The 27398-nt window shown below is 38.6% G+C and overlaps 1 protein-coding gene and 1 long non-coding RNA gene across 7 annotated transcripts in view; one reads left to right on the top strand and one right to left on the bottom strand.

Annotated features, from left to right (window-relative positions):
- Positions 1-27398, bottom strand: part of LOC120533516 (gastrula zinc finger protein XlCGF57.1-like) — a 695777-nt gene that overhangs the window by 12676 nt on the left and 655703 nt on the right. For 5 of the 6 annotated variants that reach the window (XR_005634522.1, XR_005634525.1, XR_005634521.1 and 2 more), the window contains exons 1-2: positions 18788-18925; positions 6417-6886 (exon numbers count right to left, since the gene is read on the bottom strand). The gene's annotated coding sequence lies outside the window, so the exon portion shown is untranslated. Of the gene's footprint in view, positions 1-6416; positions 6887-18787; positions 18926-27398 lie in introns of those variants that run through there. The other variant, XR_005634526.1, reaches the window with a different exon arrangement.
- Positions 19442-25680, top strand: LOC120533576. Its single transcript, XR_005634549.1, has 3 exons — positions 19442-19914; positions 22781-22893; positions 23285-25680. It is a non-coding gene; the product is annotated as an uncharacterized LOC120533576 (long non-coding RNA).

The following is a 27398-nucleotide window of genomic DNA, read 5'->3' as shown; positions in this document are numbered from 1 at the left end:
TATATATATATATATATGCACATTTGAAATAGAAATTACGTATGACCAGAGAACATAATACAGGAACTAAATCATTTCGTTTCTGGACGCCATTTTTATATTGTCTTTACAAATTGTTATTTGTGTGAGAGTTATTTTACTGATATTGAAAAGAAGTAAACACAAACACGCCGATCTATCCCATAGACATCTGACCCGCGTTGCCCTCCACTCTGGACTTCAGCACCGAGCCGTCCGCCACCAGGCACGTTCTAACAGAGAAGTTTTATTTATTCGTCTACGTCACTGTCGCGGAAACTACCACATTATACTTTTTTTTTTTTTTTTTAAATTGCCAGTACTTGATAGTAGATGAGGAAAACAGCTTTGCTTTTTTCTACTTTTTAACTGCACCGAGCTGCAAACAATGTGAAGACGACACCGCCTTCAGCGGCGAGGAGTCGTGACAACAAAGTGGACACACAGAGGTGCGGAATGTCAGGCTGCTCCACCGGGTCAAGAGCTTCACAGTTTTGGGCAGCGTCCTCCCTTCTCGCACTGTTGGTGACACTTCAAGTGCCCCGTCGGCTCCTGGGAGAGTGGAAATGAGCGTAATCAGTGCTGCATGACTATTTACTACCCTTAAGGCGAGTTCAGGTCACTAAAACCCTGCAACATTCAAGGTTGCTTTTGTCAATAATTCTTTTTAAGAAGATGGAGGGTTTTGTGATGATGCAGGTTCATTCCATGCTCCCAACCGTCTTCTTGGGAGCCTTTGAACCCTACACCGTCGGCAATGTTACCGATGAGCTTAGCAGGGAGGCACAACAAAGCCAGGGGATGGTGAAAAAGTGTCAAGTGCTTTTATTTAAAAACAACAACAAAAACAAGGTGTTCAAAATAAGTTCAGTGCATTCAAAAGTCATTAAATAAATAATCCATTAAAATGAGTGTTATTGTGGAGGTTAAAATTAAATAGAACAAATCTTCTAAAAACGAGGTTAAAATAATGCAGGAAGCAATCCTTTAAAACAATAAAAGCCCGGTGTCTTCTTTCCTGCAGCAACTCCCCAACTCCTCCCATCTGGGCTTCTCAATAGGGTAGTTGCCCTACCTGCTGCTGGCCCTCTGTCCACTCTCCTGCTGGTCAGTTGCCTTACCGATCACTGGCTCCGGTAGGCTCTACGAACAGCGACTTGAGATTCCCCAATGACCAAGGCTCTCACGCTGGGGACACCATGTCCCAAGTCCCGACTCCCATGGCCTTATGCAGAGATTGGGTCTCAGCATAAAAGGAATGTATTCTCTGTGTCCTGCTGCTCCACTTGAGTACAAACCTGAATAAAAACTGACAGGAGTTTCTGCTTTTTGTTTCTAATTTCTACAACTCTGTCTCCATTTCTATCACTAAGGTCACACTTAGAACTCCATTTTGCTCCAATATAAAGTCCATCAGTTGATCAAGAGTAGAAACTGCTCCAGAATTATCAATCACCATGCCATCCTCAAACTCCTCTGAGCTTTCCTCACTGGCCTTGAATGCAAAGAACAAGGGTGCGTCTTCCAATCTAAACAAATCATATGTCATACCAAAAACCACATAAGGTATGTTGATGCTCTGATGAGACATTTCTTACATTAATTTGTTAAAACGGTAATTGCAGGATAGTGTCATGGAGTACTCTTACAACATAGCCGTTATTCAACTGAGCATCATGCGGACTCCTAAATGCAAAATGTATACAAAAATAGCTGATTGAAATCACTAAAGCAATACAGAAGAATGAACAAAGTGAAGTATTAATGCACTGACCCACAGGAGCACCTGTAATCTAGGAAAAAAAATATAAGATGAAGAAACTCGAGATCAGAGCCATTACTCATATTAGTGTCTGCTCTGGATGAAGAGTGGCAGCTGAAACCTGGACTGGTTAGCTTTATCACACACCAGTCTCACTTATAGAGCCCTTTATAATATTCATGGACGTGCACTATGCTAACTGAAATTAAATGTGTTGTGTTTTACTGTGTATTAAATTGAATACGAGTTTATGTATGCAGATGAAGTCTTATTTGATTATTCATTCTTTGGTTTTTTTTAATAAATTGCAGGTATCTGTCACCGTTTTGATTAACATTATTCACATCAGGAGATGTTCCTGCTAAAATTACATGAAAGGCTTCATTCTTCAACATGACAGTTTCCCTTACTACTGCTATCCTCCAAAGACTGCTAGGGCTGTCATCATGACAAACACCAACAAGCTCCTGTCCAAAGCTCCTTACAGTGGTCTTTACTCCAAAGGTCTTGAACATGGTCAATTCAGTTTCTACCACTTTGATAACAGTGTATACCATAAATAGTATAACAGCAAAGATACTAACTGAGAAAAAAATAATCAGGGGATACCAAAACTGAGCCAAAGGGAGAACTGAAAGTCAAACTGACAGCACATATTTCATAAACAAAGAAATCAGAAAGAAAACAATCTGTTCAAAAAAGCACAAACACAGGAATTCTTCTGCACTTTCAAATACTCCAGAAATGCCCAAGCCAACCTTAATGCAATCACCAATATGATGTCATAATAATCACATGATTATTATTGAGTACATATTTACTAAAACATAACTTGAAACTCATGACAATCAATAAATAACATTAACATTCAAACACACCAAGACTTCTCAAGTGTGTATGTAAAAAAGTCCTATGAAAATCTAAACTCCACCTTTCAATGTCTTTCTCTTTCCATCAGCTATAATACAGCACTAGCTGAGCAACCTGAACAGTTACCATAAAATGATAGACAAGTCAAAGCTGGAGAAATTAAAACTTAACTAATACTAAAGTAAAGCACAAAAAGGCCTGCTACCAGAGAAAGGGAGATGAAGCAATACATAAAGTGAAGAGCGAAGTAACAAGAAGTCTTTAATTTTCACTCAGGTGACTGCAGCTCTATTAGAACAATCTGGACGAGAACAGGCTATTCAGCCAAGCACACCTCATCATTCCAATCAATTTAATTCTTCTAAAATGTCAACTCGAGTTTTGAAAGCTCCTAAACTCCTACTGTCTACCACACTACTTGGCAGTTTATTTAATATTCTGTTCTCTGTGTAAAGAAGATCTTAATGTTTGTGCAAAATTTACCCAAAATTGGTTGCCAACTGTATTGGGTGTTCTTGTACACATTACAACACAAACAGGCCAATCACATGACTGTTAGCTAAAGATGCAAAGAGATGGGCACTTGGTTCGGTTAAGAAGCACCGAGAATGTGTTGCATAAAATTGATAAATCTGTAAAGCAGTTTAAAATTCTGAATTTTTGCCCAAATTTCTCCTGAGAATGTGGTCTGATCTTCAACTGTACTAAAATCACAGAAAAACACAATCAACCTGAACTAACAACACACAAACAACTGGACTGTCAATGCTGAACTCGTCATTTAAACCGTTATAGTCCAGTAAAGTCAGGTGTTTAACCTGTGAAATGGAGACTGGAGGTGTGGCTTAGATGCACTCAGACAAATAAAAGGAAAGAAATGTGGGTTCTTGCAAAGCTGTCTCTTCTCTATAAAATTCTGCTCATGAACATACAGTCAAGAACATAAGAAATATAACAGACAACAGGAGACCATTCATCAAGACCATCAAGCTTGTTAGTTTAGCTAACAGTTAAGCTGACCCAACATCACATAAAGATAACTCTAAAAGATTGTCAAGAGGAGATAATAAAGCGAGAGGAGAATAAATCTGTGAAATAACAAAGGGGGATAAAAATAAAGCTGGGAGAGCAAATACAGGCATTTAAAAAAACATCTTAGCTTATTTAGTGCTTTCAATATTTTTTCAACTATTACTTGCCTCTTCATTCTGATTATGTAATTTCAAGTTTTGTTTATATTGTTCTGTTTATTAAATTACCCAAAATTCTTTGTATTTTGGGGGTGAGACCCGAAATGGTGAGGTCAAACCAATGTTACTCCTCAAGGACCACCCCCAGCGTTGATATTTGATATCAAGGAGGTGGTCCTTCAGTTATTTAATGACATTTGATGAGTGCTTTATTATAACTATTTAAGCCAACAATCCATTTTGGGCCTGTGCATGCTGAAGCCTCCTGTTGAGTTTGGAGTTAGGCTGTCTGGGTTGAGACCTATCTATAGATAGGCTAGTGAAGGTCCTAAGGCCTCATTTATAATGCTCGGATACACATAAAATTGGACTCAATGCTTGCATGCAACCTCCCATACAAATGTCAAGATTTACAAAAGAAGCTTGACAGGGGAACAGACATATTTACAGTAATTCTGACCCATACATACACAATATTTCAGAGAAACTGGTAAATGACGACACCCTTGATCAAGGAGGAAAATGCAACCAAACCAGCTAAATGATGACTCGCAAGAATAAAATTCAATTCACCATGCTGCTATTATAATGTGCGTTGATGTGACAAACATGACATCTCAAAAATTAGAGCTATGATGTACAGACTCTACAGTATTTTAGTTCCCATTAAGAGAGCCAATGATGCGTATTTGCACCCGAAGAAATTCTAATTTGTCATCACTTTATATCTGCTAGTTGATGTCTTCTCAGGGAACTGTCCGACAGCTCAACAGTATCTCTACCAAGCTTCACTCCATTATGCACTCCATTATGTACTCCATTATGTACAGTGTGGGTGTACACACGTAACATGTTTTTGCCAACACGAAAAAACAATCTGCACCCGTGTCCAGCTCTCCTAATACAACTGGAACACTTTACTGCATTCATATTGCAGAAAGGGCATCTAGCAAGATTGAATCTGCTTTTGTTAACCGTAAGCAATGACATTCCATTAATACACAAGTCACCCAAGATGTGGCTGACAAATGTCACATCTCCATGTTCTCACTCAAACCATTCATTTATTTTGAGACAAAGTAGCTTTGACAGACGTGATGTTGCTTTACATGGTGAAGTATGAGTTGGTGAAGTAACCTGCTGAACTCTCAGTGTTTCATATGACCTGACCCATCCATTAATCAGCAATCATGTCTTTACACGTGCCAGGTGACAGTGGCTTCCTGCACAGACAGTTTTGCCATACACCTTTCCTGAACCCCAGAGAGGAACTGTAACTACAAGTATGATCTTTCACTCTCAGATGCAGAGCAAAGCCAGATATTCTTGAATGCAGGTGGTGGGGTCTCAAACTGTCAGGAGGAAGAGGCTGATCTACCAGTCCATGAAGTTCTACAGCATCATGATTGCATACAGAGGGGACAGATTAGCAGGCTCCATAGGTGAATGTTTTCAGGGTGGCAATTAAAGGAGTGTTCACATATCCATTTATAAAAAGTGACTATGACTTACAAAAAGTAAACTTTGTAGTAATGTGCATAAATCCGGTTTATAAATCTTATATGTTTTTCTGGACGTACACATTTTCCTTTTTTTTTTTTTATTATTATTGTGTACATATTTTCACGCTCAATTCCATGCAAAGTTATATAAATGTCACCCCTAGTTTAGTGTGCGGGTCTTTTGAAGGCCTGAATCCCCATGTCACCATGTGTATGTCCCCATTTCACAGTGGGTTGGAAGTAAAAGATCACTGCACACCATTGCTATCACCTCATGGTAGAATCACAGTTTAGGACTGTTTTGCTTCTGCAGGACCAGGACAGGATGCCACCATCAATGTAGCACTGAATTAAACATTGTTTTAAAGAAATCTGATACGAAATGTTATGCTAGTGAAAGCTTGAGAGAAGTTAGGTAATGAAAAAGACAATCAGCTGAAACAAAAGAAGAAGTCAACAAGAGAAAGGCTTAAACAGAAGAAAGCTGGTGTTCTAGACCGGCCAATCAAAATGAAGAGCTTAGGATTCATTGGCTTTACCTGAAGTCAGCTGATCATTGAAGGAATCCCTGAGACATCAAGGAACTGAAAACTTAGGAAACGATGAATAGACAAGAAATTGAACCCTGAGTAGCAGCTGCAGGAAATGTTTGGTGGAGGTCATTGCAGCTAAAGGAGGATCACAAAGTTTCTAAAGACAGGGGGTCACAAACTGGACTGTCCCCATGTTTAAACAATGTATTCAGGAATGACAAGGGTCTCATTGTCTGTTATTAGTTTAAGACGACAGCGTTTGTGGGTTTTAAGGACATAATTGAAGATCAGACCACAGAATTAGGAGGAATTAATGCAGAAATAAAAGGAATTCCAAAGGGTTCACAAACTTTTTTTTTTTTTCTTACCAAAGACAGGCTTAGAGTGTTTTCATAATGTTACAAACAATAATGGAAGTGCAGACTCCTAAACCCTGTAAACTGTAGTGAAATTGCTGTGTTTAATAGTCTGAACGTTTGTCTAAGCTTCTTTAAAAAAACCCTGACCCTAAAATGTACACCGATTGTTATTTTTCACTTACTTGTTTCAGATGATGTCTTAGGTGGTGACTGACCTTCCTCAGTCCTAGGAGATGAAATTCCTTCAGTCGTCTTTGTGTCAGACTGTAATGATTCATATTTTACATTGATAGAAGACTCTGTAGATGAAGAGTGTCTGCTATGAGAAGAGACTAACCCGGTCACTGCTCCACCTTGATCTCCATAATGAAGGTCATCTTCCTTGACACTCTCCATACTCCTATAGCTGGCCACCTCAGTGCTGACACACTCCTCTTCATCCTGCTCTTTAATATTTTAATATTCACTGACCCCAGTTCACTGTCCTCTTCCATAATGTCCAGACTCTCCTGTTTGGGGTGGTCACTCTCCCACTCACAGTCCTCCTCCTTAACATTTATGGTACTCTCCTTCATGAAATTTATGTCAGCCTCACACGTCTCCTCTTTCACATCCATTTAAATGTTACAGTAAATGGCAGAGTTTTCTCTCTCTGTGGAAAAAAAACAGGAATCAATTCCATTAAAACAACATCATTCAGATCTAAAGATATTTGCTTTTTATAACATCCTGTTAGTTAAAACTGACGCCAAGTCAGACAGTTCATAGCAATCAGACAGTAAACTCATCACTGGTCCTGTTACATTAGCTGTAAAATGAGTTTGAGAATAAAAGGAAGGCCCAAGAGGCTAGAAGGAGGAGGAGGCCATCTTGTACAGTTGTGTGTCAACAGTATTCACTACTTTGATTCAACATTCAAAACTGTTAGGGTCCTGGAATTTTGTTAATAGTTAATCTTAAGGAAGGTTTATACAAGTTAAGCCTAAGGATTATGTTAAAAAACAGAGGCATATGATGGAGGAACTTAAAATCGCTGGTCAACTTGTCTAATGTGAAACTGCACCAAGCTTACAAAATCCCAAACCATTATTTAAATCACAGCCTTCATTTACATAATCTTAGCGAGATGGAGGCAGTTGGCGGTGTGTCCCTGTAAAGAGGACCACCTAATGTGAGACACCCAATGTCTGACTTCAACTAGCCTGCGACTCACTATGATAAATTTAAACAGATTTGATTTTGTTTTTAGTCTTAGGGGCAGACTGTGTGTGCAGGAGAGAAGACAACCAGTGAATGTTTCCCTGAAGCAGAAGGCACAGAGTTAAGTGAAGACGAATAAGAAACTGCAGGTTTTGAACCTAACAAAAATAAGAGATGCTCCTCTTTCTGTTGTTTCATGTTTCAGATAACAAAACAAAAGGGGAAAAAAATAAAATAAAACAAAGGGAAAAGATTGCTGCTGAAAAGCGACAGCTATTAACTAGGGATGCACGATAATATCGGATTTAAATCTGTATCAGCAGATAATGAGTTAAAATAATTTTATCGGCATCGGACCGATGACTAAATTGGACCGATAATTCGAACCAATATTGATGACGCATTCACTGTGTTCCAGATGTGCCAGACGTTTAGACAACGCTGGGCTACTGTGCGAAAATGTCTGCAGTGTGGAAGTTCTTCAAAGTGAGTGAGAGTAACATAAAATATGCCATTTGCAACACGTGTTCGAGTACTGTTTTGTGCGGAGGGACCAAAGTGCAAAATTTCAATACCACCAACTGTGTACCATACACACTTGAAGACACGCCATGCTGACAAATATACAGAATTCCTCAGAGCAAAAGAGAAGAATCCTGTGCCACCGTGCACAAAATCAAAAACTACAGTTGCTCGATGCGTTGATCAGTTACTTGAAAAATCAAAGAAATTTTATAAAGATAACCCTAAAGCTCAAATAATTACTGCAAAGGTGATGGAATTTATTGCTCTGGACAATCAGCCATTTTCTGTTGTAGAAGATACGGGATTTCGAAGGCTGCTTGAGCATCTTGAGCCCCGTTACCAGATACCCAGTCGCTGTTATTTTTCTGATATAGCGCTTCCAGAGTTACATAAGATTGTGGAAAGTCATGTGCACAAACTCCTTGCTAAAGATGCCACAGCCATAAGCTTTACCATGGATATATGGACATCTGATATGAGTGCTATTAGTATGCTTAGTTTAACTGCTCAGTGGATCGACCGCAAGTTTGAATTGCAGAAAGCAATCTTGCATGCCCAAGAATGCTCTGGATCATACATGGGTACTGCACTCTCTGTGGCGTTTAAAAGAATGTTTGAAACATGGAAAATACCCAAAGAGAATGTTCATGTGGTATTATGAGACAATGCACACAACGTTGCAAAGGCTTTGGAGGAACGCGGGATCCTAAGTTTGCCATGTATGGCTCATACTTTACAGCATTCACAATTAGCCAACTCGCGTCTCAAAACTATACAAACTGAACTTGGTATGCAGCTTCAACAAGACATTTCGACTAGATGGAACAACACATTCTATATGCTGCAAAGCTTGCTGGAGCAGAAAAGAGCCCTTGGGGCTTATGCCTTCAATTTTGAGTTACCTGCAACTCTAACGCCTAATCAGTGGGGTTTGATCGAGAACATAATCACATTTGATTGCTCCATTTGAACAACTGACAAAAGAAATTTGCCAGTCTGAAGCCTTGGCTTCTAACGTTATTCCCTCAGTTAATGCTTTAAAATGACTGTTGATTAAAAGCGCTCGTACTGACTTCGGAGTCAAAACCAGTACAAGCGCTCTCTTGGAGGATGTAAACAATTGTTTCATTGAGATTTACACAGAACCCACATACTGTGTTGCCACTATTGTCGGACCGAGATAAAAAGACCGCTATTTCGATGCAGATGTAAAATCACTGGCACTCAAAATGTTGCAAGCTCGGATGGAACTTGCATCGAACGAAATGCAAACGAGTGACTCACAGATAGATGGTCCACAACAGAAAAGGGCCAAGATAAATGACGAGGTGGCATGCACGCTCTTTGAAATGTGCAATAAAATTCTTGAAGAGAAAACATTGATGCCTCGGGAAAACAGCCAGATGACAACAGAGGTGAGTTTTTTATATATATATAAAAAAGAAAAACGCATCTCTGTGGAGCTCTTTACAATATTGTTTTAAGTAAATAACTAGGGCTGTCGGATCGAATATCACTATTCTAACATAATTCGAATGTATAAAAAAATCTTAGAAGGCAAGGAAGAAAAACGGCGATCGAATGTAAAAGAGCGGTATGTTGGTTTTACCTCGCACTAACTTTGGCTTCATGTTACTTAAGACATGCTGGACACTACTGTGGGATTTTACAGATCTGTTTTTGCACGGAACTTTTTAGGATCAGCCTATACGTGTTTGTAAATTGTTAACCCATATTGTTATTAGTCATTAGTTAAACGGTCGGCATCTTCTGTGTTAAACACACCCATTTTAAAGATCGCGAGTTTTCATCAAGCGACTGAGCCAACTATAGCCTATGCTTCTTTGCTTCATATTTTTGTTCGGTGCGTGTTAACTAAATAGTTTCATAAATAAACACAAACTCTTTTTACATTTTTTTGTTACTTTGAAAAATGCGGTCTTCTAATAATTGATTATTATACACAAAATACTTAAAAGACCTCAACAAAGTAACATTTATTACACTTGGTTCATTTGTAAAACACTTAAAGGGTCACAATGCTTCAGTTTATTTACTGTAAAAAATAGACACAGAGATATAAGGTCCTCTGGCCTCTAAGAAAAAAAGAAAAAAAATGACTGCATTTACTTTGTTTAAGCAATCAGTGACAATTTTGTTTGTTTTTCTTTTGAACTTTGTCTTTAGAAAGTGTTAGTGCGGTGTGTGTCTTATGTTGCTTTTTGTGTGAGAGCCAATCAAATTCATGGAAGCCACTGTTTTCACCTGAGTCTCTTAAGCAATAATGAGCAACTTGTAAGCAGATCATGATCTACAGTGAAAAGCAAAATATTAATAATAAAATATTTCAGAAAACAGCAAATACAATACAGACATGCATTCAAGTCAAATGCCATATACTTATTTTTATTGTAAGGATTCTAATCTTAATCTGACAGCCCTGGTAAAAGCCAAAATGCAGATCTATCTTTTAGATATGAAAGATGATGCAGAATATAATACTGTATATGTATGCATGCTACTTGGCAGGTGCAGGGATTTCTTTCTGAAGCACCAATCCTGAGGAATGAAAATCCACTGAAATACTGGAACAACAACTGGAGTCGGCTTCCTACCATTGCCAAAGTAGCATGCAAGTTCCTGTCATTCCCATGTACTAGTGTGGACAGCGAGAGATTATTCAGTTTGGCTTCTAATGTGATCAATGAAAAGAGAAACAAAATTTCCTGCGACAAGGCAGAGATGCTCTTTTTCATTAAGAAAAGCCTCCCCATCATGCTTAAAAAATAGAAAAGAATGATAAGCATCCAGAAAAAAAGTTTTATTTCTTTACTGTTGTACGCTTTTCTGTTTTTTAAAATTATATATTGGTTAGACTTATTCCATCAAAAAGAAAAAAAGTTGTGATATTTAATACTGCAGACTGTAAAACAAAGGATCACATAGCCAGGAGATGTGGTTCAGCAGAAGCCATTTTAATGATCTATACTAATAAAAGGCAAAGCCCTCACTGACTCATCACTAATTCTCCAACTTCCCGTGTAGGTAGAAGGCTGAAATTTGGTAGGCTCATTCCTTATAGCGTACTTACAAAAGTTGGGCAGGTTTCATTTCGAAATTCTACACGTAATGGTCATAACTGGAACCAATTTTTCTAAATATACTGTAATGGAGTTCAGCTCGATGGCCGTGGGGGGCGGAATTATGCCTCCCACGTAATTTAGTGCCTGTCCATATAAGGCCGTCCATCAGCGGCAATCCAATAGAAACACTGCCGCTAAATATTCACGGGTGAAGGGCTGTGCTTATGCAGACGAAGATGAGATGGTGAGGGTGGTGTTTGGCACAAACTCAGCGAAACTGCGAGAGAAAATGTTAAGTGCCGGGTCTTAGCTAACATTAAATACAGCCGTGGACATCGCACGAGATGGCACCAGCACAGCTGAGAAGCTTCGATGCATGTACACCGAGCGGCTCACGTGAACTGACGCAGTGCACAGACAAAAAGAAACAGTTCCAAAGAGTGCTGAACAAAAACCGATTTACAAAATTGAGAAGGCAGCAAAAAAATATGAAGCGTCTGACACATGCAAACATATTCATAAGTGCAGCTACTGCGGAAACAAAGCACACGGTGGAAAAAGTCTATGTCCTGCTAAAGGAAGACAGTGTAAAAAAAATCCGTGCATGCAGTGTGTCACATCTCAGATAAAGAGGAAGACAAGTTGTTTATTGATGCAGTAAGAAAGGAATCGATGAATGAAACCTGTCATCTTTACAACGATTGACAAACACGGAATGTAACTTGAACACAACACATCCTACAAATACGAACCTGATTGAAAGAAATAATGATAATCAAATCCTTGATGACAGCAACACTCAATAACACTCACAAAACAATTACTGTATATTTACAATCATGTTACGTTATTTTTAAAATGTTCCCTTTTCTTTTTCATAAATTCTTTAACACACTACTTCTCCGCTGCGAAGCGCATATATATATATATATATATCCCGATCTATATACTCTCAAATAGACAAACCACACGCTGTGGCGCAATGGAAGAAGCTTCGCCTCTAGCACCGACGTCCGAGGTTCGATTCCCGAGAGGGGGTGCACTGAGTATGTACGCCTGATGACCCCAAAATTGGGGAGAAACACGTGTCACGTACTCTTTGTATTATTTCACAGTAAAACTATTTGAATATATATACATACATATATATACACACACATACATATATATCAGCGCTTCCTGATTCATTTTACCCTCGCATCCCCTTGGTTTGAGACGTATGAAAAATTATGCGGTTAACGCAGAAAGACAGATCACCAATTGAAGCTTTATGAATAATGGATACTTTATTCGCCATCAATGATTGTTTTGGTAAAGCCATACTCAGTGTATTCATTACATGAACGGTAAAAAAGTAAGAGCGAGGGGTGACTTATTGAGGCACGCAGGCAAAACCACAATAGCACGCGGGCTCGAAGTAGTGCGCGTCAACTTGATCTGAATTGCGCGATCACATTCAACTTCTATTTAGTCAACACAAATATCTTTGGTTGAAATGTAAGGCGAATTTACTCTTTACAATTCTATGAAGAAGAAAAATGTATGCAATGATGCCTACATTTAACTTACATTCCTACCAAAGACATTTCTGTCGACTAAATAAAAATTCCTTCTAATTAAAATTTAAATAGAACTTGAACAGATACGATAGTTCGTAATATCCACGCAAAGCGGGAGACATCCGTTTTAACAAGCAGTGTATTGCACTGAAACAAAATAGCCTGCCCATTTAATTATTTAGGAATGGATAAATAAAGATTTTGTACAAATAATGTTTTTCATTTTTCTTCCTTCATGGATTCTGGCACCCCCAGCAACAGTTGTTCGCACCCCAAAAAGAGTGTATATATGTACAGTGGTGTGAAAAACTATTTGCCCCCTTCCTGATTTCTTATTCTTTTGCATGTTTGTCACACAAAATGTTTCTGATCATCAAACACATTTAGCCATTAGTCAAATATAACACAATTAAACACAAAATGCAGTTTTTAAATGATGGTTTTTATTATTTAGGGAGAAAAAAAATCCAAACCTACATGGCCCTGTGTGAAAAAGTAATTGCCCCCTGAACCTAATAACTGGTTGGGCCACCCTTAGCAGCAATAACTGCAATCAAGCGTTTACGATAACTTGCAATGAGTCTTTTACAGCACTCTGGAGGAATTTTGGCCCACTCATCTTTGCAGAATTGTTGTAATTCAGCTTTATTTGAGGGTTTTCTAGCATGAACCGCCTTTTTAAGGTCATGCAGGTCATAACATCTCAATTGGATTCAGGTCAGGACTTTGACTAGGCCACTCCAAAGTCTTCATTTTGTTTTTCTTCAGCCATTCAGAGGTGGATTTGCTGCTGTGTTTTGGGTCATTGTCCTGTTGCAGCACCCAAGATCGCTTCAGCTTGAGTTGACGAACAGATGGCCGGACATTCTCCTTCAGGATTTTTTGGTAGACAGTAGAATTCATGGTTCCGTCTATCACAGCAAGCCTTCCAGGTCCTGAAGCAGCAAAACAACCCCAGACCATCACACTACCACCACCATATTTTACTGTTGGTATGATGTTCTTTTTCTGAAATGCTGTGTTCCTTTTATGCCAGATGTAACGGGACATTTGCCTTCCAAAAAGTTCAACTTTTGTCTCATCAGTCTACAAGGTATTTTCCCCAAAGTCTTGGCAATCATTGAGATGTTTCTTAGCACAATTGAGACGAGCCCTAATGTTCTTTTTGCTTAACAGTGGTTTGCGTCTTGGAAATCTGCCATGCAGGCCGTTTTTGCCCAGTCTCTTTCTTATGGTGGAGTCGTGAACACTGACCTTAATTGAGGCAAGTGAGGCCTGCAGTTCTTTAGACGTTGTCCTGGGGTCTTTTGTGACCTCTCGGATGAGTCGTCTCTGCGCTCTTGGGGTAATTTTGGTCGGCCGGCCACTCCTGGGAAGGTTCACCAGTGTTCCATGTTTTTGCCATTTGTAGATAATGGCTCTCACTGTGGTTCGCTGGAGTCCCAAAGCTTTAGAAATGGCTTTATAACGTTTACCAGACTGATAGATCTCAATGACTTCTGTTCTCATTTGTTCCTGAATTTCTTTGGATCTTGGCATGATGTCTAGCTTTTGAGGTGCTTTTGGTCTACTTCTCTGTGTCAGGCAGCTCCTATTGAAGTGATTTCTTGATTGAAACAGGTGTGGCAGTAATCAGGCCTGGGGGTGGCTACGGAAATCGAACTCAGGTGTGATACACCACAGTTAGGTGATTTTTGAACAAGGGGGCAATTACTTTTTCACACAGGGCCATGTAGGTTTGGATTTTTTTTTCTCCCTAAATAATAAAAACCATCATTTAAAACTGCATTTTGTGTTTACTTGTGTTATATTTGACTAATGGTTAAATGTGTTTGATGATCAGAAACATTTTGTGTGACAAACATGCAAAAGAATAAGAAATCAGGAAGGGGGCAAATAGTTTTTCACACCACTGTATATATATGTGTATATATACACATATTATGGGGTGCCAAACAGGCAAATACATTCATTTTCTGAATATATAAAGTCAGCGCTGGAATATATAAAGTCAAAACCTAAATATATAAAATTTTTTATAAAGTTTTAAAAATGATGCATGTGCCCTCACCAGGATTGGTTCCTGCCTTGCGACAAGTGTTGGCTGGGATTGGCTCCAGCAGACCCCCGTGACCCTGTGGTCAGATTCAACGGGTTGGGAAATGGATGGATATTCCAGCGCTGACTTTAAATATTCCAACGCCGACTTTATATACTCAGGTTTTGACTTTATATATTTGGGAATGACTTTATATATTCAGAAAATCAATGTTTTTGCCTGTTTGGCACCCCATAATATATATATATATATATATATATATATTTTATGTAGATATGTATGTATATGTATATATATGTTTATATATGTGTGTGTATGTATACATACATATATATTTATTTATGTGTGTGTGTGTATATATATATATATATATATATATATATATATATATACTGTATATATATACAAACCGGATTCCAAAAAAGTTAGGACACTATACAAATCGTGAATAAAAACTGAATGCAATAATGTGGAGGTGCCAACTTCTAATATTTTATTCAGAATAGAACATAAATCACGGAACAAAAGTTTAAACTGAGAAAATGTATCATTTTAAGGGAAAAATATGTTGATTCAGAATTTCATGGTGTCAACAAATTCTAAAAAAGTTGGGACAAGGCCATTTTCACCACTGTGTGGCATCTCCCCTTCTTCTTACAACACTCAACAGACGTCTGGGGACCGAGGAGACCAGTTTCTCAAGTTTAGAAATAGGAATGCTCTCCCATTCTTGTCTAATACAGGCCTCTAACTGTTCAATCGTCTTGGGCCTTCTTTGTCGCACCTTCCTCTTTATGATGCGCCAAATGTTCTCTATAGGTGAAAGATCTGGACTGCAGATTGGCCATTTCAGTACCCGGATCCTTCTCCACGCAGCCATGATGTTGTGATTGATGCAGAATGTGGTCTGGCATTATCTTGTTGAAAATGCAGGGTCTTCCCTGAAAGAGATAACGTCTGGATGGGAGCATATGTTGTTCTAGAACCTGAATATATTTTTCTGCATTGATGGTGCCTTTCCAGACATGCAAGCTGCCCATGCCACACGCACTCATGCAACCCCATACCATCAGAGATGCAGGCTTCTGAACTGAGCGTTGATAACAACTTGGGTTGTCCTTGTCCTCTTTGGTCCGGATGACATGGCGTTCCAGATTTCCAAAAAGAACTTCGAATCGTGACTCATCTGACCACAGAACAGTCTTCCATTTTGCCACACTCCATTGTAAATGATCCCTGGCCCAGTGACAACGCCTGAGCTTGTGGATCTTGCTTAGAAATGGCTTCTTCTTTGCACTGTAGAGTTTCAGCTGGCAATGGCGGATGGCACGGTGGATTGTGTTCACTGACAATGGTTTCTGGAAGTATTCCTGAGCCCATTCTGTGATTTCCTTTACAGTAGCATTCCTATTTGTGGTGCGGTGTCGTTTAAGGGCCCGGAGATCACGGGCATCCATTATGATTTTACGGCCTTGACCCTTACGCACAGAGATTGTTCCAGATTTTCTGAATCTTTGGATGATGTTATGCACAGTTGATGATGATAGATGCAAAGTCTTTGCAATTTTTCGCTGGGTAACACCTTTCTGATATTGCTCCACTATCTTTCTGCAACATTGTGGGAATTGGTGATCCTCTACCCATCTTGGCTTCTGAGAGACACTGCCACTCTGAGAAGCTCTTTTTATACCCAATCATGTTGCCAATTGACCTAATTAGTGTTAATTGGTCTTCCAGCACTTTGTTATGCTCAAATTTACTTTTTCCAGCCTCTTATTGCTACTTGTCCCAACTTTTTTGGGATTTGTTGACACCGTGAAATTTTGAATCAACGTATTTTTCCTTTAAAATGATACATTTACTCGGATTAAACGTTTGATCTGTCATCTACGTTCTATTACAAATAAAATATTGACATTTGCTATCTCCACATCATTGCATTCAGTTTTTAATTCACAATTTGTTTAGTGTCCCAACTTTTTTGGAATCCAGTTTGTAGATATACAGTATAGGACAACAACACTCATCACTCATAACAGTGACAAAACAATTACATTGACAATCATGTTACGTTATTTTCAAAATGTTTCCTTTTCTTTTTCATTACTTCTTTAACACACTACTTCTCCGCTGCGAAGCGCAGGCATTTTGCTAGTTGTAAATAATCTGCAAAAGATGTTATTCTTAAGTGGTATTGCTTATTTCATTGTCATTGTACATATTACCATCTTTTTCAGTTTTCATTTTTTCGATTATTATTGAATTTGTTGTATTTGTTCCATCAAAAAGAAAGAGAAAAGTGTTATTTAAAGCAACAACCTGCAAAACTGTTTCCCATATAACCAACAGGTAGCCAACCAAATGAGGCAGATATCATTTGTTTTAATGATTGAATGTGGTGTGCAAAATTGTTATACAAATAAATGTTCACTTTGTCTGGAATTCTTGTCCAGACAGATCAAGTCTCATTTTTCTCTGTATCTTATAAATATGTATATCGGCATCGGCAGATAAGTACATAGACATTATCGGATATCGGTGCATCTCTACTATTAACCCTTTGTACACCACAGGCGTCATCAGCGGCATGCTATTGGCTGTTAGAAACAGGGCCGAGCATGACTCTGCTGAATGGTTGGTACACAATCACTAAATGTGACAATTGTTTAAATGTTTAAATTAACGTGGTTAGGTGATGAGATCAGCGACTGTGCTTGGCAAATCTGACATGTTCCAGGACAAAAATGTTCTTCAAAACAACTGTCATTTTCAACAACTTTGAAACAAGCTTCAAGTTTATCTGCTTCATCTTGTTTAAGTACACTCTGCACACACCACAAATATTTTAGTAATTAACACAGTAATAAACATCCTATTAAACAGCAGCACCACACAGTATTGCGAGATTGGCACGGTGGAGGCCTTGTGTGCCTCAGTCTTTCTTAACACTCCAACCTGACGGACCAGTTTGCTATGGGTAACCCTAAAAGAGGGCACCAGAGTTAAAGCGGCTCATTATTGACCTTCAAGAATATTCTAATTAAAGGAAAGTGGGTCTCACCTAAAAGTGGCTCACGGGGTGACCCACACAGCCTGGTTGGGTCTGTATGATAAAGTCACATGTATAAGTAGCCAAATGGACCTTAACTTCCACCTCACCACTGTGGTCCAGTGGAAAACAAACACAAACAGAGGTTACTCGGGTACAGGAAGAAAACCAGAGTACCTGTACAAAGCAGGAGTCAGCTATAGACCACCATAGGGTACACTCACATTCAAGTCCACAACCACACCAAGACAAGTTAGATTTGCCAGGCCACTAAACCTGAGCATCTTTAGAGAAGTGGAGAAAATAAGAATAAAAGAGCAGACATGGAAACTGAATAGAGACTTAAAAAACAGGCTGAGATTCAAATTCATTCTGAGATAACTATAAGACAGGAACACAAACCACAAATCTCTATTAACTTCTCTAATACTCACTAGCAGACATTACTGGTTTGGCTTTAGCACTGAAACATGCGAGTTTGTCATATTTCATACGGGTTACATGGGAAAAAAGACACATACTTAAGTGTCTATTCAAGCAATGCATGTAAATGTCGGCATTGGGTTAAGCAGCTTTGAGGCCGTGTGTGTAAATACAGATACTGTTGTTCTCAGCTCGTATTCTGTTTAAGACTCTTCTCCAAGGTTATGGACTCCAGTTCGGTTTTCCCTTTTACTAATCTGACTCCTAACTATTCTTTTAATGGGCGGCTGCTCACCACCTCAGCGACTGTCTTTGAACTGGACACCGCGGAAGGATAAAAGAGAAACAAAGGCAGAAATCAAAGCGCCGTACGTGTGGAATGGCCGTCTACTCGATGTCTGCGATTAGAGAAGGAATCGACAAAAGGAACACACGGAGAGGAATGAACAGGCGCCAGCGGGGTGACTGGGTGGTACGATTTAAAATTTGGGGCTCAGCCACGTGAAGTGAACTGCAGATACCAATGAAAAGAAACAGCACGCGGGTGGCCACAGCAGGATTCACTCAAACAAAGTTCGGCGGGGGGCTAACGAACACGAACGCGCCGCGATTCCACACATCCACAAAATGCATTCCCAAAATACAGAGTACTTACTGCCTGCCGCTTAGCGATAGGATTGTTTCTAAACTCGTTCATTTAGCAACAGTCTTGCGTCCGTAGTGTTTCACAAAGCAAGACAGTAGCAGCGTGGCTACAGTAGCTGTCGCGTTGGATGACGTCATCATAGGTTGACACTGGATCACGTGACAGTTAAGCGAGCCCAATTCTATCCGGCAGCAGGTGACAGACTCTGCCTTCCACGCCACGCCCCCAGCATTCGCGTCTGTCCTCTGTCACAGCGCTTTCATTGAAAATCTAGTAACGTTGATTTACCCTGTAACCCTGAAAGACGATATTAATGGACTTCCTCCGATCACAAGGCAAGAATCCGAGTTTCTATTTATGGAATATAAACAGCTTTTTATCAAGTACCATAAAGAGCTGGGGGGTTCGTTCGGAAAGTAAACAGAGTCAGAGAGCGCCTGTTGATTGTTGTGCGGAACGCAGAAGTTTTTAAAGTTGAAATAAACGGGGGATACGTTCAAAGTTGTTTCAAACCATCTGAATAAAAAAAAAGTCTTTTTTAACATTTAACTGATTATCGCGTCTAAAAAACACTCTCTTTATTAACTTCGCAGAGAGCCAGGGACCAAATTCGAACGGGTTGACGGCATTTTTACCAAGTGCTGAAAAACGTGTTAAGGATTTTTTAGTTAAAAAAAAACAGATTTAAGACTTGTCTTGTGTAGCAATTCAGAAGGAGTGTATATTTTCTTAATTGCTTTGAATCGGGATAAGAATAAGCATTTACATTAAAATTTTATGACTCCCAGTAGTTAGGATATAGCGGTTTGGATGATGGATGGATGGATATAAAAAATAGACCACGTTCAAATTAGATTAAGTACGGCGGAGGCTCATTAATACTTTCCTTAATTGTTTAGGTTAATAAAACGGAAGCGTATTAGGGCCAAGGTGAAAAAACAAAATATGGACACAGTGAAGAAAAAAAAAATTATGTGGAGATTAAAGTCTTTATTCTCGACATTTCCACATCAAACCCTTGTTTTTTTCACTCACAAGTTTAACTTCCGTATGTACGATTGGGACTTGCGAAAACCGAAGAAAACTACGGATAGAGCACAAACAAGTCTGTCTGGGAATAAACTAAACGATTAAAGGTTAGTCTGTGTATGTCATATATCATTTTAAACGGGTTTAAAGGGGGATTGCGTATATCCTGAGTTGCTTTTTCCGAAAGCATGCTATCGCTAAGATCACCATGAACTCAATATTGAAATCGTACATTTACTGCTGTTTCTCAAACCCCATCCTAACTAAAGTAGCACATTCAATCCTTGGTAATCTAAGTTCTCCCCGACCTAGACATTCATACACTTAATGCTTCTTAAATGGCCATCTTCTTGCACAGACTCAATACTCACAGGCAGTCGTCACCGTACAGAATGTGCATTTTATGGCAACATCGCGAGCATCTGGAAAACTGCGATTTATACTTGAGATTGTGTAATTTTAATGCTGAAATCCATGCATTTGTAGTGTTACATTTTACAGATGAATTGTTCACTTTGTTTAAATATTTTATACTGCTAAAAATTAAACGTGTGTGGCACGCTCACGCAGAGGTAGTGCTACTGCCTCGCAAGAACGGGTTGAGGTGCCGGGTGTTCGTCAGCGTAGTTTGAATGTTCTCCTCGTGGATTTCTCCAAGGTGCTCCGGTGTCAAAAGAGATGCAGGTTAGGTGAACTGGTGCTAAATTGTCTCTAGCATGTGTTGGTGTCTCTGTTTACTCCACGATAAGATAGCACCCAATCCCAGGGAAATGGATGGATGGATGGATTGCTCAAATAATTAAACATTTAAAATAAATATTTTCTGTGTTCTTCTATTCCATTCCATTCGAGCTACTGTGTCGCTGAGGTGTCACCTGTTGCCCGAGTGCACTCGGGTCCTAAATTGGGATCCTCGTGCGGTTCGTCGTGGGGTGTGTGCGGCTATGTGCCATATCAGCGCGTGCTCCCAACCTCCTCCTCCTTACAAGTGTTGAAGAATCCGTGTTTTATGCATACAACTGCTTTTACTTTCACGAAGAAGGGTAATGCGTGGATAAGTGGGAAGGAGGAAAACAGAAGGACCCGCACTGAGAGCTGGTATGTTTAACTAGTTACAGTACAATAAAGAATGCACGCCCAGAAGAACCTCCATTGAATTCTGTATCGTTGTCTCCGACCACCACCTCATGAATCCAACACTTCACATTCTCAGCTACACCGGTGGGCTGTATCTGATACCCCTTCATAAACCCTGGCACTTAGATATTTGTTACACCTGCTGTAAAGGTTTTCTGCTTTGAACTAATTCAACAGTGTGAGAAAACAACAGGATTAGTGGCGTATGGCCAATAGCTGACAGCAGGTATGTCAGCGTGTCTGTTGAAACCTGTAACTGACCAGAGACAGCGGCCAAAAAATAAGAGCCTAGCAACTCAACAAAGGTAGTTGAAAGCAAAGAACAGAAAAAAATGCGCTCTTTCAAGTGTCATGTAGATTTTTATTTTTTGTACTGCATCATTTGCTTATTTAGCTGATGCCTTTATCCAAGGTGACTTACAACATTCATGATAAAATTAGTTACATTTCTCTAGTTTTTCCAGTTGGAGCACAGGCAGGTCAAGTGACTTGTTTAGGGTCACACTGAGTTTCTAGAGGGATTTGAACCCTCAATCTTAACCACCACATCATACTGCCTGCAGATTTACACATAGGTTGGCCCACTGAGGTCTTTGTGTCTGAGAAAGAGTAACTGTGATGTGACGTACATGCTTATTCTCTTTATTGTATCACGTCCATCCATCCACTTTTCATGGCCACTTCTTCAAAACAGGGTTGCAAGGCAATTAGAGCCTTTATCAGCAACCATCAGACACTAGACAGGAACTGGACTGGGTGCCAGCCCATTGCAAGATGAACACACACACACACACAAACATTAGCAGTCAAATCAGCAACACTCATTCAACATGTGTTTGGACTATGGAAAGAAACCCACATGTCCACAGGCAGAACGTGCAAACTTTGTGTTGGGAATAAATGAAATGCAAACCTTCTTGTACCATCTCACTTTTCTATTTATTCATCATTGGAAAAGCTTTTTTTTTTAATGGCATGCATCTGTCATTTATATAGTGTTTGTTTCAGAAACAATACATGTCTGATTTTGTGTTTATTTATATACTTAGTCGCATTGTGGTATTAGGTTATGATATCATGCTGCCTTGGGCTGCTGCCCTGCCCAGGGTTTGTTTACTGCCTTGTGCCCTGTGTTGGCTGGGATTGGCTCCAGCAGACCCCCGCAATCCTATAGTTAGGATATAGCAGTTTGGATAATGGATGGATGATATCATGTTTACTTTGTAATACTTTTTATAACTATCTTCATTCCACCAAAGGCCTAATAATAAAAACATATAATGTTATTCCAAATCAACTGCTTTTTAATCTACCGATAATGCATTTTGTATGTGTGTTCGGTGGCGTCATTAACTAAGTAGTACTTGTTTATTCGTAAAGGCCGCTGTACAAAGAATTATCTCATAGGTTACGTATACACGCCACATATTGATCGTGAATCACCAAGCTTAATCGTTTTCAGAAACTGCAGCCCAAATTGAGAAACAGAACTGACGTCCATGTAAACTAAGCGCAGCATAGCAAACCCCTACTGTGCTTACAGTAAATATGTTTTCTTCAGTAAGTAATGTTAATGTTAGTTCTGTTAGGAGTCCTTGAATTGGATATTCCAGTAATTTAATCAAGTCCAGCTATCATCGTAAGCCATTTAGCATTTTCATATGGCATTCCAAATTCTTAAGTAAGATATTTACATTTTTTCACATTTTGGTACATTTTATAGTTATGTTTAAGAGTTCACATTTCCAACTTGTGTTCAAATTTCAGATGTTATTGCATTTCTCCCCAAACCCACATACACATATTTCAAACTTTTGTTCTCTTTAAATTCTGAAGGTCTACTGCAGCTGTAAAGTTTGATCTCCCTGACGTGAAACATGTCTATAATCGAGTTTCTTAGAGGAAGAGGTGTCTCCCAGGATGTCCTGACTCTAACTGAGGAACAAAAGGTATGTAATAATAGAGATCAGATTAGAGCCATGCTATTTGTAAAGCTAAATCTGAAGTCAAAGCAAACTGGTACCTGCATACCAATTTAATGCTCCTTTAAAGAGATAAAAAGAACATAATATCTTTTTAAAAATGTTGTCAGAACCCATCATCACAGTGCTTATGAACAGAACAGCTTCTTGATGATATATCAGGGCGATTCAATTAGATCCTACAGGAGATTGCCTTGCTATTTATATTTAAATATACAATATAATGTGCATAGCCTGATATAAAGGATTGACACATATCTTTTTTTGAAGTGTTATTTTACAAGGCAGTTATGTTCTTATTCTGTATTTAATATACTTATATATTACTTAGCATTAACGTTTTTATTTTGTCTCACAGATTGACCGAGGTGTTGTCTTGCTCATGGATGATTCAACACTGTCCAATTACATTCCCTCCTATGGAGACAGACTTTCACTTTTCAATTTCTGCAAAAATCAAAATACCACCACAATATGAAAATCTAGCCTTCTTCAGAAGCTCCGTGACAAAATGAAGTTAAGGATGGAAGACAATGAAAGTGAAGAGACACCTCAACATTCTCAGTCCCGTTCTCGACCAAAGCTAAAAACACGCACCACAGAGTTAGGGTGGATACACAGTAACAAGGGGGAAACTAAACAGGTCAGAGCAAAACAAGGCGGGGGCACACCATGCCAATCAGTGCTGGATTCACTGAAATCCTGAAAGAGGCAAGGGGTCTTATTGTCCCTGATGGTGTCTCAAGCAAAGGGCATGGATCCGAATTCAAATTTGATATATGGGACTTTAAACAAACGTCACTTGATCATCACGTCACAATTGGTTTAATATATGACACCGTCAAACTACAAAAGCTGCGTTTCTACCTTGCCACAAAAACAAAGGAGCAGTCAGATGTTGAAGCCAGTACTAGTGATCTTGAGGACTGTGGTGATTCCAGGCAGACTACTACTGAGGATTGTGACCCTCAGGATGTGCCTGATGTTTTTATTGTTTCTGATCAAAACCAAGTCAGTCCAAATCACACACTCAGCACAGATCAATATGACATCCATTATCAGATGATGGAGGAAAGTGAAATTGTTTACCAAATACATGCTGATGCTTCTGTAGATAATGTGTCTGATCCTGAAATGACATTTGGCTCAAGTACAGATCTTCAAGATCACCTAAATGACACAGAAATGTATGAGGCTGAATCCAATGAGAACATGAAACAGTCAAAAATAATAACTATATGCTATGCACACAGCCTCAGTGACATGACTGAATCCTTTTCTGACCCAGAGACTTTGACCAGACCACGTGACACTGGACAGGTTAACTCTTTAGCGGCTGGTTGTGGATCAGGGCTTGTTAGAGACGTGTACAGTTCTTTGTGGGAGGAATTCTATGATCGGTGCACAATTGGAACAACAAGCTATTGCCCACATTTTCTAGAGAGGACACAAAGATTGCAAATTCATTCCAATCAAGCTTGCACTTCCCTTTCTGGAGGAGGTTCTATTTGGAAAGTTTTACAGCGACCTAATTGAAAACGTTTTGCAGTTTATAAGTGTCCAAGAGCAAGAAATCCTCAAACAAGCTTTGAAAGATTTCTCCTCTGTTGAGCTTGATGACATTTTAGATGTTCTAGATAATTATGAGTGTAGAAAAAGGGCTTCCAGCAGTTCTCAGGGAGATTGCATATAAAGATCTTGTACAGAGGCCAATGTTTGTGAAAGACTACTGGAGGGACATTATCCAGCATCACATTGCACTTAATTATGACCAGTTGACCAAAATGTACACTGATCTTAAACCAAAATCCAAAAAGTGTCAAAGATGTTGAAATTCCTAGTGATAATGACACCAAAACATAAAGAGATTAAGCATCATCTTAGAAGGTATATCAGGGAAGTAGACCAAGTAAAACTTTCTAAGTTTTTGAGGTTTTGTACAGGGTCAGATTTGATTGTGTCAGAAAACATCACTGTCGCCTTTGTGCCGATGTCTTCTTCTACAAGGCGGCCAATAGGACACACATGTGAGATGATCCTGCAGCTGTCTGACAGTTATGACAATTTTCCAGACTTTTGTGCTGAATTCAACGATGTCCTAGAGAGTCACATTTGGGTGATGGACATTGTGTAGACACCCAATTATTCTGTGGTAAAACCTTTGTCAATAAAGCAGTTTGAATAGAGTTTGCACATAAGGAACTTGTGCAGAACTGAATTAGGATCGGACAACCAAAGTATACATAGATTTAAGTCAAAAGAATGTCAAAAATAAAAGTCTTGGTTATTAAAATTCCTAGACAGAGTATAACAACAAAACAAAATGAGATTGAGCAGAAGTTCAGAAGTTACACTAAGAAAAAATATAAAGAAAACCTTGTTTTGCAGAGGTTCAGATGTGAATTTGGCAGATAATGCTACTGTTGTGTTTAAATTTGTTTTCACTGCACTGAGTATGTTGGACATGTGGGCTGATCCTTCAGCGAGAAGATAACGATTCAAAGTACTCAGAGTTCCTTCTGTGCTTTATACCAGCGTAAGAAATGGTCTTTGTGTAAATAAAGTGGATACTCTTCACCCCCTTTTCTACCTGGAATAATTCTGCGCCCCCTGCATTATATAAAATAGATGAGAATAACCCACAATACAACTAACAAAGCTATGATACTCGTGCAGTGTCGCAATATCCTTTCATTTTTACTTCCATTAGATTTGCATGTGTTCGGCTAACTTTGATGAAATATTTGCAATTTATTTTTTTTTTTTAATTGCTTTAATATCTGTTAAAATGACTTGTGTGGTTTTTGGTAGTAATTCTAATCCCAAAAACAAAGAATAAATTATTTATTCTTATTTAATTTTTTTTTTTATGTAAAGAAATGATTAAATATGTTTTAATTTTTAAAAATCTCGTAAACGAGGACACCGATGAAGTCAATCTGCACGAGACAAACGTATTTTCATCCAACAAATATTATACCGCTGTTAGTTGTATCGTGAGGATAACCCAATAAGCAGTAAATTATTGAACTCAATTTGACAATATTGGCTATGCTGCCAACGTGGAGCAGTTGCGCCGCATTATCACCTGATCTATGCCTTAGAAATGTTTTATTTTAATTTTAGTTATAATGCATTCATTGTGATTATATGCTTGCAAATTTAAAGTTGAAATACAATTTTGATGTTTTGTTGCCCCTTCCTCATTGTTCACCTTTATTAAAGTTTACATTGTTTTATTGACTTTTCAGTAATTAAATAGCAATTATCCTGCTAAATCATGCCAAACATATATTGCACAGTTATAAGTGTTGCTTTTTCATTTTTTTGTGAATGCTCAGCATCAATAACATTTAATACTCTGTGACTCTGTAATCCAAGTTTGTGAAATAAACATTCACGCTATGTTCTAAATCTTGTGATTAAAGTTTTGAAGTGTACTGAATATTCTGAACCAGGCACAGTGCAGAGTATGTCTGTTAATTTGACTTTATTGTTCATCTTATACTGTAGAACTAAACTGCATTCACTGCACTGTGGAAATTGTGATGCTGTTATTAGAAAAGACTGACTGTTCAAAGGCTAATACTGTTTTATAATTTATATTCGATGTTCGTGAACAGTTTGTATTTCTGATGGTATATTACCTGAACACGAATAAATACTTTGTTAAAACACATTGTTCTTTCCATCTCATGCACATTCTTGAGTCATCTAACCACTGGTATATTTTGGTGTCACTAAATCATACATTAAATGTTATTCAAGTGCCAGATGTTTATTGCCAACACCCACCAAAGCCACAATACTGAACTTATTATCAGATTTACCAAACATACTACAGACAACTATTTCTCATTTCAGTGTAAACATTACCATAAATAACTAATTCTCTAGGTGTTGAAAGTGGTGGAAACATTCAATGTCATTAGTACGGGTAATGCTAATATGAATTGTGAATTAAAAACCTTAAGACTTAACCAGTGGCCAGTGTATGTGTGCACAAAATGAAAATATTCAGTAAATAAAGAATAGTTGTGAGTCAAGATGGATGTCCTTTATTACATCAGGCTGATGGAGCGGCCACGTGCTCTTGTTTAATACATCATGACAGACTAGCATATCTGAACAGTGCAGCATCTTTGATGAATTTGGTTCATTTACGTCACTACAGTCAAGGGAGTATTTAAGTTACACCAATGAGAATACAGAGAAAAGGTGTGATCTGTAAACATTCCTAGAGCGTAACATTATCTAAAGGTGCAAAATAGTTAAACAGATTGAAAATCTTCAGATTGGCAAATATCTGATTCATTAAACAGGACTTCTTATATGTAAATTATTATCTGAGGACAAAATAAAAAGCTAACATGTCGTATGATAAGTCTATATAGTAATTTGCTGGGTATAAATTATTCATGTTAAAAAGGCAGGCCTAGTTTCAAGCACTTTACAGATTTATACAGTAACTT

Source organism: Polypterus senegalus, chromosome 8, assembly GCF_016835505.1.
Source record: "Polypterus senegalus isolate Bchr_013 chromosome 8, ASM1683550v1, whole genome shotgun sequence".
In the NCBI taxonomy this organism is placed as follows: domain Eukaryota; kingdom Metazoa; phylum Chordata; class Cladistia; order Polypteriformes; family Polypteridae; genus Polypterus; species Polypterus senegalus.
Note: the sequence above shows the minus strand (reverse complement) of the source record. Positions and strands in the feature narration are given on the sequence as shown.